This window comes from Heliangelus exortis, chromosome 5, assembly GCF_036169615.1.
Source record: "Heliangelus exortis chromosome 5, bHelExo1.hap1, whole genome shotgun sequence".
NCBI lineage: Eukaryota > Metazoa > Chordata > Aves > Apodiformes > Trochilidae > Heliangelus > Heliangelus exortis.
In genome coordinates, this window is record NC_092426.1 from 4986951 (window position 1) to 5001900 (window position 14950).

Consider the following 14950-nt stretch of genomic DNA (forward strand, 5'->3'; position numbering starts at 1 on the left):
TCCAGACACAGTGAAGACAGACTAGCTGAAGAAAGTTTGCAGGGTTTCCTGCAGCACAGAGGACAGACAACCTCAGCAGTGACACAGGTTGGAGTTAGTTGCTCCCAGCCCCATGAGCTGCTTTAACCTTCAGGGCACACAGTCACTTTTTCCATTCTCCCTGCAGCCCATGGAGCTCAGCCTGGTGGATTTAGTCATTGTCACAGGCTACACACACACACCAGGAGCTCAGGGACAAACCAAAGCCACCAAGGAGCTCTTTACCTGCAACAGCACAGACACCTTCCACTTTTTTTTTTTTTTTTAGCATCTCCTTATCTTTGGAGGATGAGTGGCCACCTATCAGTCTCCTCTGCCCTCCCTGCCAAAAAATAGTTGAAAACTGACAGCATTCAGCTGTTCTCCTCCCAGGCTGATCCTTTATACACTTTTGTAATTAAAAAGCACCCAGAGTACATTATGCCAATTAAATTGCCAGTGCCTGATGACAGGCATCTGCCTTGCCATGCTGATGGATACATTACATTCACCTCACATGCCTTTAGCAAGTACCAGGTAAGATCTGAAACACAGAGAGGGATATTCTGTGGGGTTTGTGGTTCTTAAATAAAAAACAGGATGTAGAGACAGTTTCTCAAGAAGTCAAAACTCTCCTCAGGCTGTACAAGTAGTTGTAGCAGTAGTTAACCTAAACAGCTTCAGTCACAGCAATTCTCTTCCCGTCATATACATTATGCACATGTAGATATATTCATACATTTGTAGGTTTCTTGCTCTAGGTTCTCAAATAGCCCAAGACACTCAGGATGTGGCTAGATGTAATCCTGAAATATTAACCTCCCCCTATCCAACAAGCTTACTCCATCTTTACTAGGCTCAGGAGTGTCAGTGACTAAAGAGGGGAAAGCTGCTCCCTAGAAGACTGCCTTGTAGAGATCCATTTATTAAAATGTAATAAAATATTTTAAACACCTTTCCTCCTTCTGGTTAGTAGCTAACATCAGTACCAGCCAGACAAGAGTTCCTGCTGCACTTTGGGCAGCCTCAGTCTGACTGAAAAGCACTGTTGACCACAGTCCCACAAGAAAATCATATTGGGAGAGTTATTTGCTCAGAAAAATCCATGACAACTAGATCTGAAACTAACCTACACCTCTACATTGAATGAAAGCTGGAGATAATGGCACGGAGCTTGCTGCAGGATAATGGCCAAGTTTCACACTTTAAAGAAGATTAGTCAGAGCTTAAGATCTGCTTAGCTTTAGGAAGAGGCTGGATTAGATCCTGTATGAACAGCAGTGACCTGGCTATCACCTTAAGCAGAGCCTGACACCTTGCTGTAGCTCTCCCATTCAATGCATGAGCAATCCAGGCTTTAGCAGGCAGCCGGCTGCTACTCCAGCCACATTGAGCCACACATTTACCCTCCCACCCAGAGATTTTTATAGTCAGCTCCACAGCCCTGTCCAAGCAATAAAACAAGCTGGAGCATGCTGTCTGACCAAGCACTCCCTCTGTAGTAAGCTTTAGCTCCTTCATTACTAGCTCGAAGCTGTGGAGTAACTCAGTATTCCATGCTGCAGGAACTCCTTGTTCCCAGATTTCACCTGGCATTCTCTGAGCTGAAGCCCTGAAGGAGAGCTGCCAAGCACCAGCCAGGCTCTCAGTGGAAAACTAATCTTTGCTTCAAATAAGAAACACACACAGAGACACCACCAGCTATTTTCCCTGCGCTTAATAACAACAAATCCCAAGAGATGCAGTTCCCTTAGCTGCAAAGGCAGCACAACTGCACACAGCCAAGGATCTTTATCTTCAGCACAGAAAAAAAAAAAAAAAATGCTGAAGTTTTCTTTTAGCACCTGGTAAGAAGCACAGAGGACTTCTGGGATAAAAATAGATGCCAAAACTGGGCACCTCCAGGAGCTGCCCATCAGAATAAGAAACAACTCCTGTGGGCAAACCACCAGGCTGAGGGACAATAAAGACAAATTGGTCTCCAGCTGTAGCAGTCTCTCAGGCTCAGCTGGATCTTTCTGAACCAAGAGCACACAATTTGCAGGAGCAACAGCTATTAAACCATTAACCCCCCTCTGAATTTGAGATACCTGTTCCAAGCTCCAGCTCTTGGGAGGTCTGACAACAGCCAGCTCACAGGGAACTACAGCCTCTTACAGTCACCCCAACAGGGCAGGCTTGAAGGGGACAAGCAAAGAACAGACCAGATTTCTCACACAGCTGTTCCTTGCATGGAAATTCAGCTGTTCCAGCACTTTGGAGGCACCTGCTGCAAAGGCTGAAACTCTGTGCTCTGTCCCACCTGTACACAGCTATTCCCTAGGATGGCTTCTTCCAGTTTCACCCAGACACTTAGAGAAAACTCCCCAGAAAACAACTTGCTGTTATTTTCCACATCTGGCTGCATTTTCCCCCGAATTGTTGAAACAATGAGAAATACAGCACTGAGCTTTTTACTTGCTTAATAACCCTGGCCTAACCATCCCTCCCTCTTCCACAGAGAGGACACTTGTACTCCAGAGCTGAAGTGGCTGCATGCATCATGTAGCAGAGAGCACAGGAGATGAGCAGGTCAGCTTCAGACAAATCAGTTTAGCCTTTGCAGAGCAGAGCTTTTCACACCTCCAAGTACAAGCTTGATTACACCAGCTCCAACTGACTGGCTGAGCAGTCCTGAATGTGCTCAGCACCCTAATTCATCCCCTTATTGATGAGGGAAAGGGACAAAACCATGGCAAATCTTTTAATGGGAAGACTTTAGCCAAAACATACAAGTCAAGCCACTGTCAGCAATCAAATGGTGTGTTACTGGAGTGCTAATGTGTGCCATCCAAGCCTTATTACTGGTGCTGAATACAAAAGCCACCAGATAATACACTGCAGAGCTCCAACTCTACTTTCACCCAGAAGCCAAGAAAAATGCCTTAATTTCCTCTTCTGTCCCTGCCTAGTTCAATCAAGTGAACTGTAGAGCACACACTCCAGATAAACAGACCCCAACCACCTAAAGCCATCTCCCAGCAAAACCCCACAGGGAAACAACTCCAAGCCAGCCACCAACACAGCCCAAGTTGGGCAAACAAAACTGTGCAGACAAAACCACGTAGAAGGGCACATTTCCTCTGCCTTTGAGGACAGATCCTTATAAGCAAACAAATGAGGTATTAATATTCCATAAGGCCAGGTTCCTTCCCATCCTAATGAGGCACCTTAATACATAATACATCTCCTCCACTTCCAGCATTGGTTCTTTAAGGAATGAAACACGACATGTTTTAAGCATTACCCTCCCACCCCCCCAACCACTACAGGATCTCTTGCTTTGTTCAGAAGAGCCGACCACCTATGGAAATCCCGACTCAGATTTACAAGTAAAAGCCACACAGTTTTTCAGGGCTTCTGACCCGTGCCAGGTCCCCAGCACAACAGAAGTCTATCAAATTCCTGAAGGATTTAAAAAAAAAAAAAAAAAAAAAAATATTGGTAGGAGGGGGTTTAAGAATGAAGTGAAAGAGTGTGGCAGTTTTCAAACATCAGAAAAAAGGGCTGAAATGCCACTCTCCAGGCTGTCTGGAAGCAGAGAGGTAGCATTCAGATTCCAATCAGCAAGAAACACTCAAATTTCAGCGTCTCACCTAATGCAGAGAGCAACACCGTGCAGTCAATTTCCTGGAGGGCCATAAGGCTCTGCAGGTGAAGGTTTAAAAATCAGATTAAATACACCTTTTCAGGCCCTTGGAGCTTGGGTAGGACCTGCTTGCTGGCCAGGAAATGGGATTAGGGATGGCTCAAGGCTTGATTACACCCAGCATACCCGCATGCGGGATACCCCTCAATCCCCTCTCACCCCCCCCCACACACACCGACCTCTTTAATCATATTTACAGGTGATCTTAAAGACCCAGAAGTGCATCCTTCTCCTTCAGCCACCAATCGCGGCTCAACTACCACCAACCAACCCGAGGATTTCTCGAGCCCAGGCCCGCAGCAGCACGGAGGGACAGCGGTGCTCACCCCCCACCTCAACCCTGAAGACACCAACAAGCCCCCCCAGCCCCACTCCTCCTCCCTCCAGGTTTCCCCGATGCCCCCACCCCCGCCGCATCCCTCGGGGCTGTGCCGAGGACCAGCCCGCTCGCCGGGAACAAAGAACCGCGCCGAGGATGCGCTGCCCCGCGGGCAGCCGAGCATCAGCACCGAACCAGCGGAAAAAGAAAAAATTCAATAAAACCGGGGTAGCATTCGGTTTAGGGGTGGGGTGGTGGTCGCCTAGGTGTGGGGGATATCCCTCTCCCTCCCGGCTCGCAGCCCCCGGCCTCACCTGCCTCCCGCTGCCTCCTCCCGCTACCTCGGCGCCGCGCTCGCCCCCAGCGCCCCGCGGCCGCACGGGCGGAGCGGAGCGGGCCGGGCCAGCCCCCGGTGGGGCGGTGTCGGAGGCCGGTCCGCTCCGCCCGTCCGCCGGTTCCCATCTCCCCCCCCCCTCGCCCCTTCCCCCGGTGGGACTTGGACCCGAGAGCAGCCGCATCCCGTGGGAAAGGTTCGCCCGCAGCCGACTGCTCCGAAAGGAAGTTTGGAGCATCCTCAGCCCACGCACCCAACTCTTCCTCACAAGACGGGATGAGGCTCCCGGTTTTTTGCTAAAAAGAAGATACAGAAGCAAGGCCTACAGCACCAGGAGGGGTTTTCCACCTCTCACACGTTCTCCTACGGTATTTTCAGCTGTAGAGGTCACCTTCCCCTGCTACCCTTATCTACAAAGCTACCCCACGCAGGTATTCAAAGAGCTTCCCTCAGTTTCTTTCTTTGTTGCTTCACTTGAAGCATCTGTTAGGCCAGGGAAAAAGAAAAGTAACCCGTTTTGCCCCATTTCCTTCTCCCACCTGTTAGGTTGTTGTTTTTTTTTTTTTCTCCCAGTGCTGCTCTAGCAGCAAGAGCAAACCTTTACACATTCAGGTCCTGCAGAACACAGCAACTCACTTTAAGAAGCAGCAGAGAATTACAGCAGCACAGAAGCCCATACCTTGCCTCCAAAAAAAAAAAAAATTGAGCCCCATTTCTCTTCCTCTCACCTTCCCCTTCAGGCTGGTGTCAGGGGCACCACAAGGGCTCAGCTGAGCCCACAGGATTTTATACCCCATCCCCAGGAGTGCTGCTCCAGGTGCAATGTGTTTGCATTGAGGAGGGACAGGTGAAAAGAAACCCAAAATAATGCTCTTGAAAGGAGGAAAAAAAGGGGCTGGGGTGGAGAGCTTAGGGGAATTGCTGGGAGAGAATAGAAGAATGCGATAGGAGAGAAAAGTTAAAGTCTGGACTTTGTTATCATAGAATCACAGAACTGGCTGGGTTGGAAGGGACCTCAGAGCTCATCAAGTCCAACCCTTGATCCACTCCCACTGCAGTTCCCAGCCCATGGCACTGAGTGCCACATCCAGGCTCTTTTGAAATATCTCCAGGGATGGAGAATCCACCCCTTCCCTGGGCAGCCCATTCCAATGGCTGATCACCCTCTCCAGAAAGAAATTCTTTCTCATGTCCAACCTAAACCTCCCCTGGCACAACTTGGGACCTCTTGTGCCCTCTTGTCTTGCTGAGAGTTGCCTGGGAAAAGAGCCCAACCCCCCCTGGCTCCAACCTCCTTTCAGGGAGTTGGAGAGAGTGATGAGGTCTCCCCTGAGCCTCCTCTTCTCCAGCCTCAACACCCCCAGCTCCCTCAGCCTCTCCTCACAGGATCTGTGCTCGAGTCCCTTCACCAGCCCAGTTGCCTCCTTTGGACCTGCTCCAGCACCTCAATCCCCTTCCTGACCTGAGGGGCCCAGAACTGGACACAGGACTCAAGCTGTGGCCTCCCCAGGGCTGAGCACAGGGGCAGATGAATATGTTCTATCATGTGAGGCAAATCAGTGAATCCCTCTGTAATTCCAGTCCTACTGATCTATAAAATGAGGCATGATCTATAAAATGAGAGTAGGAGAGGAAGATTTAACCTGTCAAAACCTGTCCAACACTGGGGTCTCTAAATAAACAACATCCATTTGATAGGACAAGGGGTAAGAGTTTTAAACTAAAAGCAGGTAGATTCAGACTAGATATAAGGAATGTTTTAATTATTTTTTTTTTAACAGTGGAGGCAGTGAAACACTGGCAGAGGTCCAGAGAGGTGGTAGGTGCCCCATCCCTGGAAACATTCCAGGTCAGGTAGGATGGGGCTCTGGGCAACCTGGTCTAGTTGGAGATGTCCCTGCTCACTGCAGGGAGTTTGGAAATTGATGTGACCTTTGAAGGTCCCATCCAACACAAACCATTCTCTGATTCTATGAACATAAAAAACTTCCTGAGGAAAAAGAGCATACTCCTCACCAAGAAAAATTTGGTTTTTTTCTGTTTGTTGGGCTCTTGCAACATTTATATCAGTGGCCTGTTCTCTTTGTTAGCCTCACCCCTATGTTTTACCCATCTAATTTTAGAGAAATTGAGTGTTTTCTACTGGATTTCAACCAAACTGGAACCAGCCCAATTCATTTTGGTACCATTCTGCAGCCAATATTAGAAATTGTAAAAGACAAACTTGTGATAGGTCAGGGCAATTTTTTTTTCAGGGTAACATTGCTAACCTCTGCATAAGTGGAAAAGAAAGTGTAAAAATGCCTGTATCAGCAATAAAGGCAATCACTGCCAAAAGAGATCAGAAAAAACTTCAAAGTTAAGTTTGGTGGAGCAGACAGACAGACAAAATGAAGGGAATAGCCCCTTCTGCCTTGCCATCTATGAATTGTGAAATCTGGGAAATTATTCAAAAATAATATATTTCCAAAAATTATTTTGGAAAAAAAAGAAAAAAAACAAAACCCAAAACTACATACATGACAAGAAAGGACATTTACTCTCTCCTGCAAGGGGGTGAAAGGAAGAGGCAAGAGCTACATTAGGCACCCAAAATTCTCATCTTCTGTTCCCCCCATTTAATTTCTCTGTGGAAGGAGAGGGGTTGGCTCAGTCAGGGAGGAGATGCTCCTGTGTGCTAACAGGGTAGCCAAATTTTACAGCAAACCAAAATCAATGAGGGCTTATTTTTCAATGCAGCACTGCATGGTGTGGCAGGTCTGGGATTGGTTCCCAAAATACTCAGTCATCCATAGGCAGGGAGAGAGGCAGGACAACAAAATCCCCCCTTGCTTGAGCTGTCACAGATGAGTCTGCCAGGCTCTAGCCAGAGGCTTGGCTTCAGAATTCACCCCAAGCAGTTGACCTGGGATTCAGAATGAAGAATATTTTCAACAATTTTTGTATCTCACCTGTAAAGTTATTGGGAAAGTTATTTGAAATGTCTCTAAGGCATGCAGAGCACTTCATGGATTGGAGAGGTTTTCACTTCCCCTTGTCTTTGCCTGACTCTGAGCACGGGTTGGCACTGTACAGTCTCAAGGTTAAATATTTCATTGATTATCACTGTAACCAAAATAGCTGGTGATCTGTCTGAAAGTCCCCATACACTGCAGGTTTCTCTGCCCTGCATAACCTGCCAAAACCATGGGCTTCTGCCTTATCGACAAAAAAGATCTGCAGACTGAAAGAGGGCAGCATGATGAAAGAGGCAGAAATCAGAAATCACTAGAGAGCACTGTTTTGTTATTAATTTCTATGGTTTATTAATAGAAACCCTCAGTTTTTAACACAGTTCAGTGTGCTGCAGAGCAGACACATAACCAAGCAAACCCACACCCACTTCCACAGCAAGTTAAGAAATATTCATTCATTTCTTTTCTTACCAGTGCTCTAGTTCAAGACATTTCAGTGCAAGCCTCTGCTGGTCTTGTCCTTCAAAGACTTCCTCCCCTCCAAAGGTGAAATTCAGAGATGAAATTCAGATATAAGTGGGTTTATTCTTCCATGTGGGCAGCGTGGCTGATAAAGAGCATGGGACTCATGTCCCATTACCTGCTCTGACTTGCTAGATGACTTTCAAAACTTCATACCTCATTTTTGTCAGAGTCCCATATAAGATCTGTGTATTATTATAAGATCTGTGTATTATTATCTGTGTATATATTATTAATATATATATTATATATCTGTGTATTACATATATTATGTGTATATATAGATATATATATATCTGTGTATTATATACAATAATACTATTGTATTATTATAAGCCAACTCTGTTTTATAACATATTCATATAATGCAGTGGATTTCTCTGAAAGAAGGCCTGTTGCAGCCTTATGGCACAAACCAAGCAGTACAAAGAAAATGTACTAATTAAGTGACTGGGTCACTTAATAATTTACATGAAGACATCTTTTGTCTGTATAAAATGAACAAGAAAACCACTGTCCTGATAATCAGAACACTGCATCTTACAATGCTACTCGTGGCATTGGTGATGAGAGGGTATCAGCTATCCTAAGTATGTCAGGACATGCCACAGAAGGTAAAGGCAATTTTAAAATAGTTACCATTAATTCCTCTGCTGAATGACTTTCCCAAATTGCATATTGGGGACATCCAGCACATAAATCAGTGCACATCTCCACCATACAATTCACCTTTAGGTCAGCTGGTAGCATCTCTTTTAAGGGGACCTGCTCCTCCTGTTAGCAGTCATTGGAATGAAGCAGCAGGGAGTCTAAATCAGGGAAAAGTGTGAACAGCATCCCCCTGTTACAGAGAGAAAAGTATGTTTACATTGAGTTCACTTTGAGAAACGGGTCAGGAAGCTTCCAGCCAATCAGTTCTTTCAAAAGTAATCATCTGACAGATGAACAGATTTCTTCTTCTTCCAACTGCAAACTCAGTAAATGCCATTTTCAATTAAAACTCAACCAAGAGAATCAACTTGGATTCCTTTCTTCTTCCATGTTCCTCTGTCACTAACAAAAAAGCTGTGCAAGGCCAAGTGATGCCAGTGCAGCCCCACTGCTGGCTGTAATTCACAGTAATTAGTCCAAAAAGCACAGGATCCAGCTTCTGCTTCCACAGCTCTCGTGATTCTGCAATGCTCACAGAGCAGGAAAGCCATAAAAACTTATTTTTGTCACCCAAGTCAGCAGATTTGACTGGAGAGGAGGCAGAGGCCAGATCTGCTGAGTAGGAAAGTGCCATTTTTACACGGTTGCTTTTCCCAGTCAAACCAGGCTTTTGCTGACTGCTCCAAGGTCATGGGAATCAGCTGCAGTTGCTCTGGGAATACAGCCCAGGAGGACCCAGGATCACCTCCACAATTAAGTCCTGGTCCAACCCGTGATGCTCTTCCTACCCTTTAACAGGATCGATGCAGTTAATAGCAAAGTACACCACATATTATGATTTTCCCAGAAAATAAAGTGCTGAGGAAGCCATCCCCATGCAGAGTGGAGTCTCAGCTAAAACGTGAACCATCTGTCAAGTCCTTCTAGTGCTTGGATATTTTTTTTTTTTTTTTTTTGCTCCCCGTCCTACATCCTCCACTACAAAATTAGGCTGGCAATATAAAAAAAGCACTTGACACACCACCCCAAAGCAAGCAAACCCCAAGCACTGTTCTGACACTAAACTCTGCCTTGCCTTAAATAGAGCTGCTCAGATAACACCTAGAGGGACTTCTGAAAACTTCAGCTTCTTTTGCTTCTCAAAACACGATGTTACCCCAAACCCAGGAATTTTAAGGAAGTGCAGCTTTAGTGCTGCCACTCCACTCACAGTAAAACCTTCTAATAATCCAACAGAGAGGGACAGAAAGCCTCTAACCACGGGGACAGAAAGGATTTTTGCTGGGAGTAATATGCAGAATCAGGATACCCTGGGGGAGGTGGACTGTGTTTCAGTACAAAACAGCCATGCCAGACATGTGTCTCCACCCAGACACCACCAGTGTTTCCACTGCTCCCCTTTGGGGGGAATTTTAGGGCAGCACAGACAACTTTTTTGGTGGTTATGAGCACTGAAATCTACATTTTTGTGTTGGAAATATTCAAATCAATGAAGCTGAAATCCTACAGCAGGAACCAGGTCCAGCTGCTGACAGAACCCCAAGCAGGATTTAAAAAATGGGGTTTCCTCCTCTTCCTCCTTTTGGAGAGCTGGTGGGTGGATCCCCTTGAAAAGTGGAGGAGATAACCTGTGAGTTCCAGAAGCTACAACAGATCTCTGAGTAATTGCTCTTTCATTATGGTCTAAAGCTGGCCCTAAATACAGCTCTCTCTGATCTACTGAGAAAAAAAAACAAACATAAAAATGGGTATGTGCCTTAATTAGCCTGTACGTAGGGATTCAGGAGGCTTAAAAGTGAGCACCCAGGAAAAGCCATCCAACATAGGGACACAAAAGACTGTTTATTTTATGACCAAGAAGAAATAATAACTCTTTGCTGATGAAATATGCAAAGGGTTCAGCTGAAATCTGAGTCTCTGCAGGGGTCCAGGCAGGCATTTCAGCATTAAAGAGAACAGAATATTTGCTGGGCAGGATGCTTCCATGCCATACCCAGCCAGGCCTGGGGTGTTGATGCTGCAGGACACATTCTTTTATGTTTTGAATGTTTGCAAGAGTACTGTGGGGTTTAACTCAACTGGGAGCTGCTGTATTTCAGGACTCGTACAGAAAAAGTCATTTTCTTTATGCAAAATGTTCCCTTTTAGCCCTTTGGGTTAGTTCTGTAGCTTCCACCTCGAGGCACCAGCATGGCTTTCACTGCTGCTCCTTGCAGAGGGAGCTGCTCTCTGACCATCACACGTCTGCAGGAGATCAGAAAAGAATTTTTTTGCTGCCATGGTCTTGAAAAGAAAAGAACTGCATTAGCCAAAAGGAACTGTCCTACAAGAGTGACACAAATCAGTATTTCCACTGATTTCAGTGGGCTACTGCTAATTTCTTGTATTTTTATATACTCCTGTGACCTCTTCCTTGCTTGTCAGAGGATACCACCACTTCCAAGAGGCTGCATTCAGGGAATAATTTTTCATCATGTCAGGGAGATCCTGCTTTTTACTCCCCTTGACCTTCTGCTTACTAGTTAATCGTCCAGTCATCTCCTCAGACTGTAAATAATTATCTTCATTTATATTGTTAACTTGAATGTATTTATATTCTGATTCTCAGGGGTGAGCATCACCATCTGTTTCTCCAACAGCTCCATAGCTGGGAGAGCACTTTGCACATTATGCAAGCAGCTTCCTTGATTAAACCAGCCCGGTGTGGATGGATTTTGTTATGAAACCCTGGCACATTTCTAAGTCTCTGGCTGCTGTTATCAATAACTGCTGGGCTCTGGAAAGACCATTGGTTAAATTAAGCCACTTTGAAGCTGCAGATTGCATTTCAGAACTCCTGTGAACTGTGATTGATTAATGTAATTTAAGAAAAGATTTCCGATAGACAATAAAGATGGTGATGTGATTAGCAGGAAAGGCTGAGCTTTCCCAATGCAGGGATAATAATACATTTAGGAGGAAGCAGTGGGCTGGGTATTGCAAGTGGGGCCCATGGTTTTTGTAATTTGGAGTTATTTTTACATAAAAGATTGAATTCGAACCACACTGTTGTAAAGGTGTAATTCTGGCATAGTAAAGTACCATAAACAGGTGAGATTTAGTGATGAAACAAGGGATGAAAATGTGTTTAGACTTTACATTAATCGTTAAATTAAAATTAAATTAGCTAACTTTTACTCCAATTTTTAGGCTTTAAGTATTTTGAAAGCAACAACATTAGGTATATTACATTGTGCCTTTATGAGACTCCTATCCCAGAAAGACTTGAGAGCATTTTACAGAATTTAAGGGACTTAAAATTCACACATCAGTGAGAGCATATTCTCACCAGGCACAGTAAACATGCTGCTTTCCTCTTCCTTCCTTGTAGTCCATGTAGTAACTTGGGGAATTCCTAGATGATTTCCCCAAAAGAAAACCCAAACAAGGAAAAGCATTTTGCACATAATTCCCAGTTCAGTCAGATATAATTTTAACTGAGTACATTGCTCAAACGTAGCAAAGTTAAAGCTCTTTTGTAAGAATGACATTTAAACATATTTTTGGGCATTTCACACATATTAAATTTCAGCTGCATTTCCATATTCTGGAAAGGCATAAAATACTAACCACTAGAAAACCCAAAATATAAAAACCCATTAAAAACCTAAAACCACAGAAAATCATAAGGCAATTTGAACTCTTTTGGAACGTTTAATTCCTACAGCCTTTTATTTGTTTGCTTTTTTCCTTCTTGTGTTGGCACCCTCTGCTTGCTGCCTTGGCAATGATTCCTCTTCCTCCTCCAGGACCCATTGGATGTGTGCTGGTCCCATCACTGTTTCAGCATCTCTCACAGCCTTATTCTTCCTCCTCAGTTTTCCTCTCCAAGAAGAGGTAGCTGAGAGGATGGGAAGCTGGTGAGGGGTTGTATGAAGGGTGCATGGGCTGATACCAAGCTGTGGGACACTATTTGAATGAAAGGTATGAGATACAAGAGCTTTATGAGGGACACAAGGGCTTTACTAGGAAAGTCCCCTGAGTTTGTCACTTCAGTTCCCCTTCTTGAGACCTTTCTTGCATTCCCTCTGCACTGCCTGGATTCCTTGCATTTCCCCCAGAGACACAGAGTCCTTCAGGATGTCCCCTATGCCTCAGCTCCTTCAGTCTCCAGTCCTGCTCCCCACACACATGGACCTTTCTTATCTTCTCAGCTTCTTCTCTTGACCCCACTTTGTGACCCAGGTGATGTTGGGGGGATCAGAAGTGGGGAAGGCACTGGAATAGGCTGCCCAGGGAGATGGTTGAGTCACCTGGATGTGTTCAAGGGTTGTTTAGATGTGGTGTTGGGGGATGTGGTTTAGGGGAAACTTTCTGGTTTGGACTCCATGATCCCAAGGGTCTTTTCCAACCTGAAAGATTCCATGATTCTAAGGCAGGAAAGCTGTGACAAGAGCAGAAGAGAAAGCAGTCACACTCTCAGTCCATCAATGACTAATGCAGAGGTTTGCTCAGGCAACAGAGCAGATGGTGGCACCGACAGCTTTCCGTGTCTCACATCCCTCCCAGGCTTTGTCCCACTCCCCCACACACCTTCACCTTAAATAGAAAGTGTGGATGTGGGACCAGCAGCATCACCACAGACCATGTGAAAAGCACAGCATCCACAATCTGCTGCAGCACCTCACAGCTCAGGCTCTTCAGCACATAAGAGTCATGCTTGAAATCCTCTTGCTTCATTAGAACCCTTGTCCTCCTGCACACAGGCACTCTTCAGCTTTCCTGTCTGGCAGTGAGCAAGTGTCTAGACCCAACTCAGCAGTTAATAGCTTTTTTATTATTTATTCTCCCTGCCCTGAAGAAGAAACGGTCTCCATGCACTGAGTTGAGAGAAATACCCTATGAGAGATCTTTTTGAGGACGTGGTCAGGGACACAGTTCCGCTCCTGGGTGTGCTTTATAAAAAAATGTCTTAAAAGCAGCTCATTTCAGAGGTGTGGTTATCATGGGGAAAGGAGAAGACTCGTAAAGGAGAGGAAGTAGCTGTTGGGCTTGGGATAAGCTTTACCTCAGGAATCTGATCCCAGATTTTCATTACACCAGCCAACATCTCTTACCAACTCCCTTTTTCCCAGCTAGGGGATCAGGTCACAGGGAGACACATACCACAGACAATACCCATTAGAACACCTTTCATTGCCTAGGTTCTTACTATTAATAGATTCCAGCTGTTATTATTAATAACAGATAAGCCATTATTCACTCCACTCATGCTCTCTGTTTTCCAGCAGCAGAAACAGTTGGAAGACCAACTCCAGAATAGATGCAGCAAACTTGTTTATTTCTGTTTATTTCCGGCAGATTCAGATGTTTTGCTAGTCTGTGGGACATATTCATTTTGGGGGGGACTTCTGGCACGTACATTTGCTCTCTTCATTCTTTTTTTTGGGTAACTGTCTCTCCAGCCACCTTCTGAGGTACCTACAGAACCCATTCCCACAAAAAGGTAAGAGGCTTTCATCAGCAGCTGCCACAGACCAGAAATGTCAATCTAAGCAACGTCAATTTCAGACACTTTGAATAACTTGTTAACAAGTTTTGCCTGACTTCACCTGAAGCAGAGCTGTCACTCAGCTCTAATGCAGAAACTAAAATTATTTAGTAAAATTTAGTATTTCCTAACCCCGATGGGGTTGGAACCTCAACACTGAGTCAAAGTCCTTCAATGTAATATGTGGACATACACACACAAAACACACCTATTTCTTTGCTCCAGAACTAACCAGGATTTTGGGTTTGGAAGCATGTTATTTTGTGAGGATTTGAGCTCATACTGCATTCTAAACCATGTTATTACCCAGGAAAGTTGGACCAGACGATCCTTAACATCCCCTCTAACCTGGCATTCTAAGATTGATTCCACGATACAGCAATAAATTTTCCCTTTTAAAAAACAGACAGATGAAGGCAAACCCATGTGTCCTGGCACAATGGTGCACAAATTAAATTTTAGGGTTTTTTTTACTCTTGCCCCACCAGTCCATCTTCTGCCTTACACAGGAAACCCAACCCGGCCTTAAGAGCTCAGGTGGGGGTCTGTCATTTTTATCCATTCTGTATTTGTGAGTTCCTCCCTTCACTCCTAACCACCACTCCCTGGCGACAGTGAGGAAACGGAGCTTTTTTTTTTTTTTTTCCCACAGCGATGTTTTATTCCTGTTTGAGAGGAAAGACCCTGGACCCTCAGGGTCCCTACGCATGGAGCCTGTCGGGGCACCAGGGCACAGAGCCCTCGCCGACCTTCAGCTTTTGCGAGGAGACACAAAAAAACACTTTTTCTGCTGGATCAACCGGTGACCACCTCACCGAATGAGCCCAGCGCCATAAACTATCGGAACCGGCTGGGTACGGCCGCTTCACCACGGCTTAACCCTTCAGCACGGCTTAACCCTTCCCCACCTCAACCCGCCGCCATTTTACCCCTC

General features: G+C 45.3%; 1 protein-coding gene across 1 annotated transcript in view; it reads right to left on the reverse strand.

The window, feature by feature from the left end:
• Nucleotides 1–4448, reverse strand: part of ARMH4 (armadillo like helical domain containing 4) — a 59373-nt gene extending 54925 nt beyond the window's left edge. Inside the window, exon 1 of the mRNA XM_071745262.1 lies at nucleotides 4340–4448. The gene's annotated coding sequence lies outside the window, so the exon portion shown is untranslated. The remainder of the gene's footprint in view (nucleotides 1–4339) is intronic.
• Nucleotides 4449–14950: the final 10502 nt, after the last annotated feature.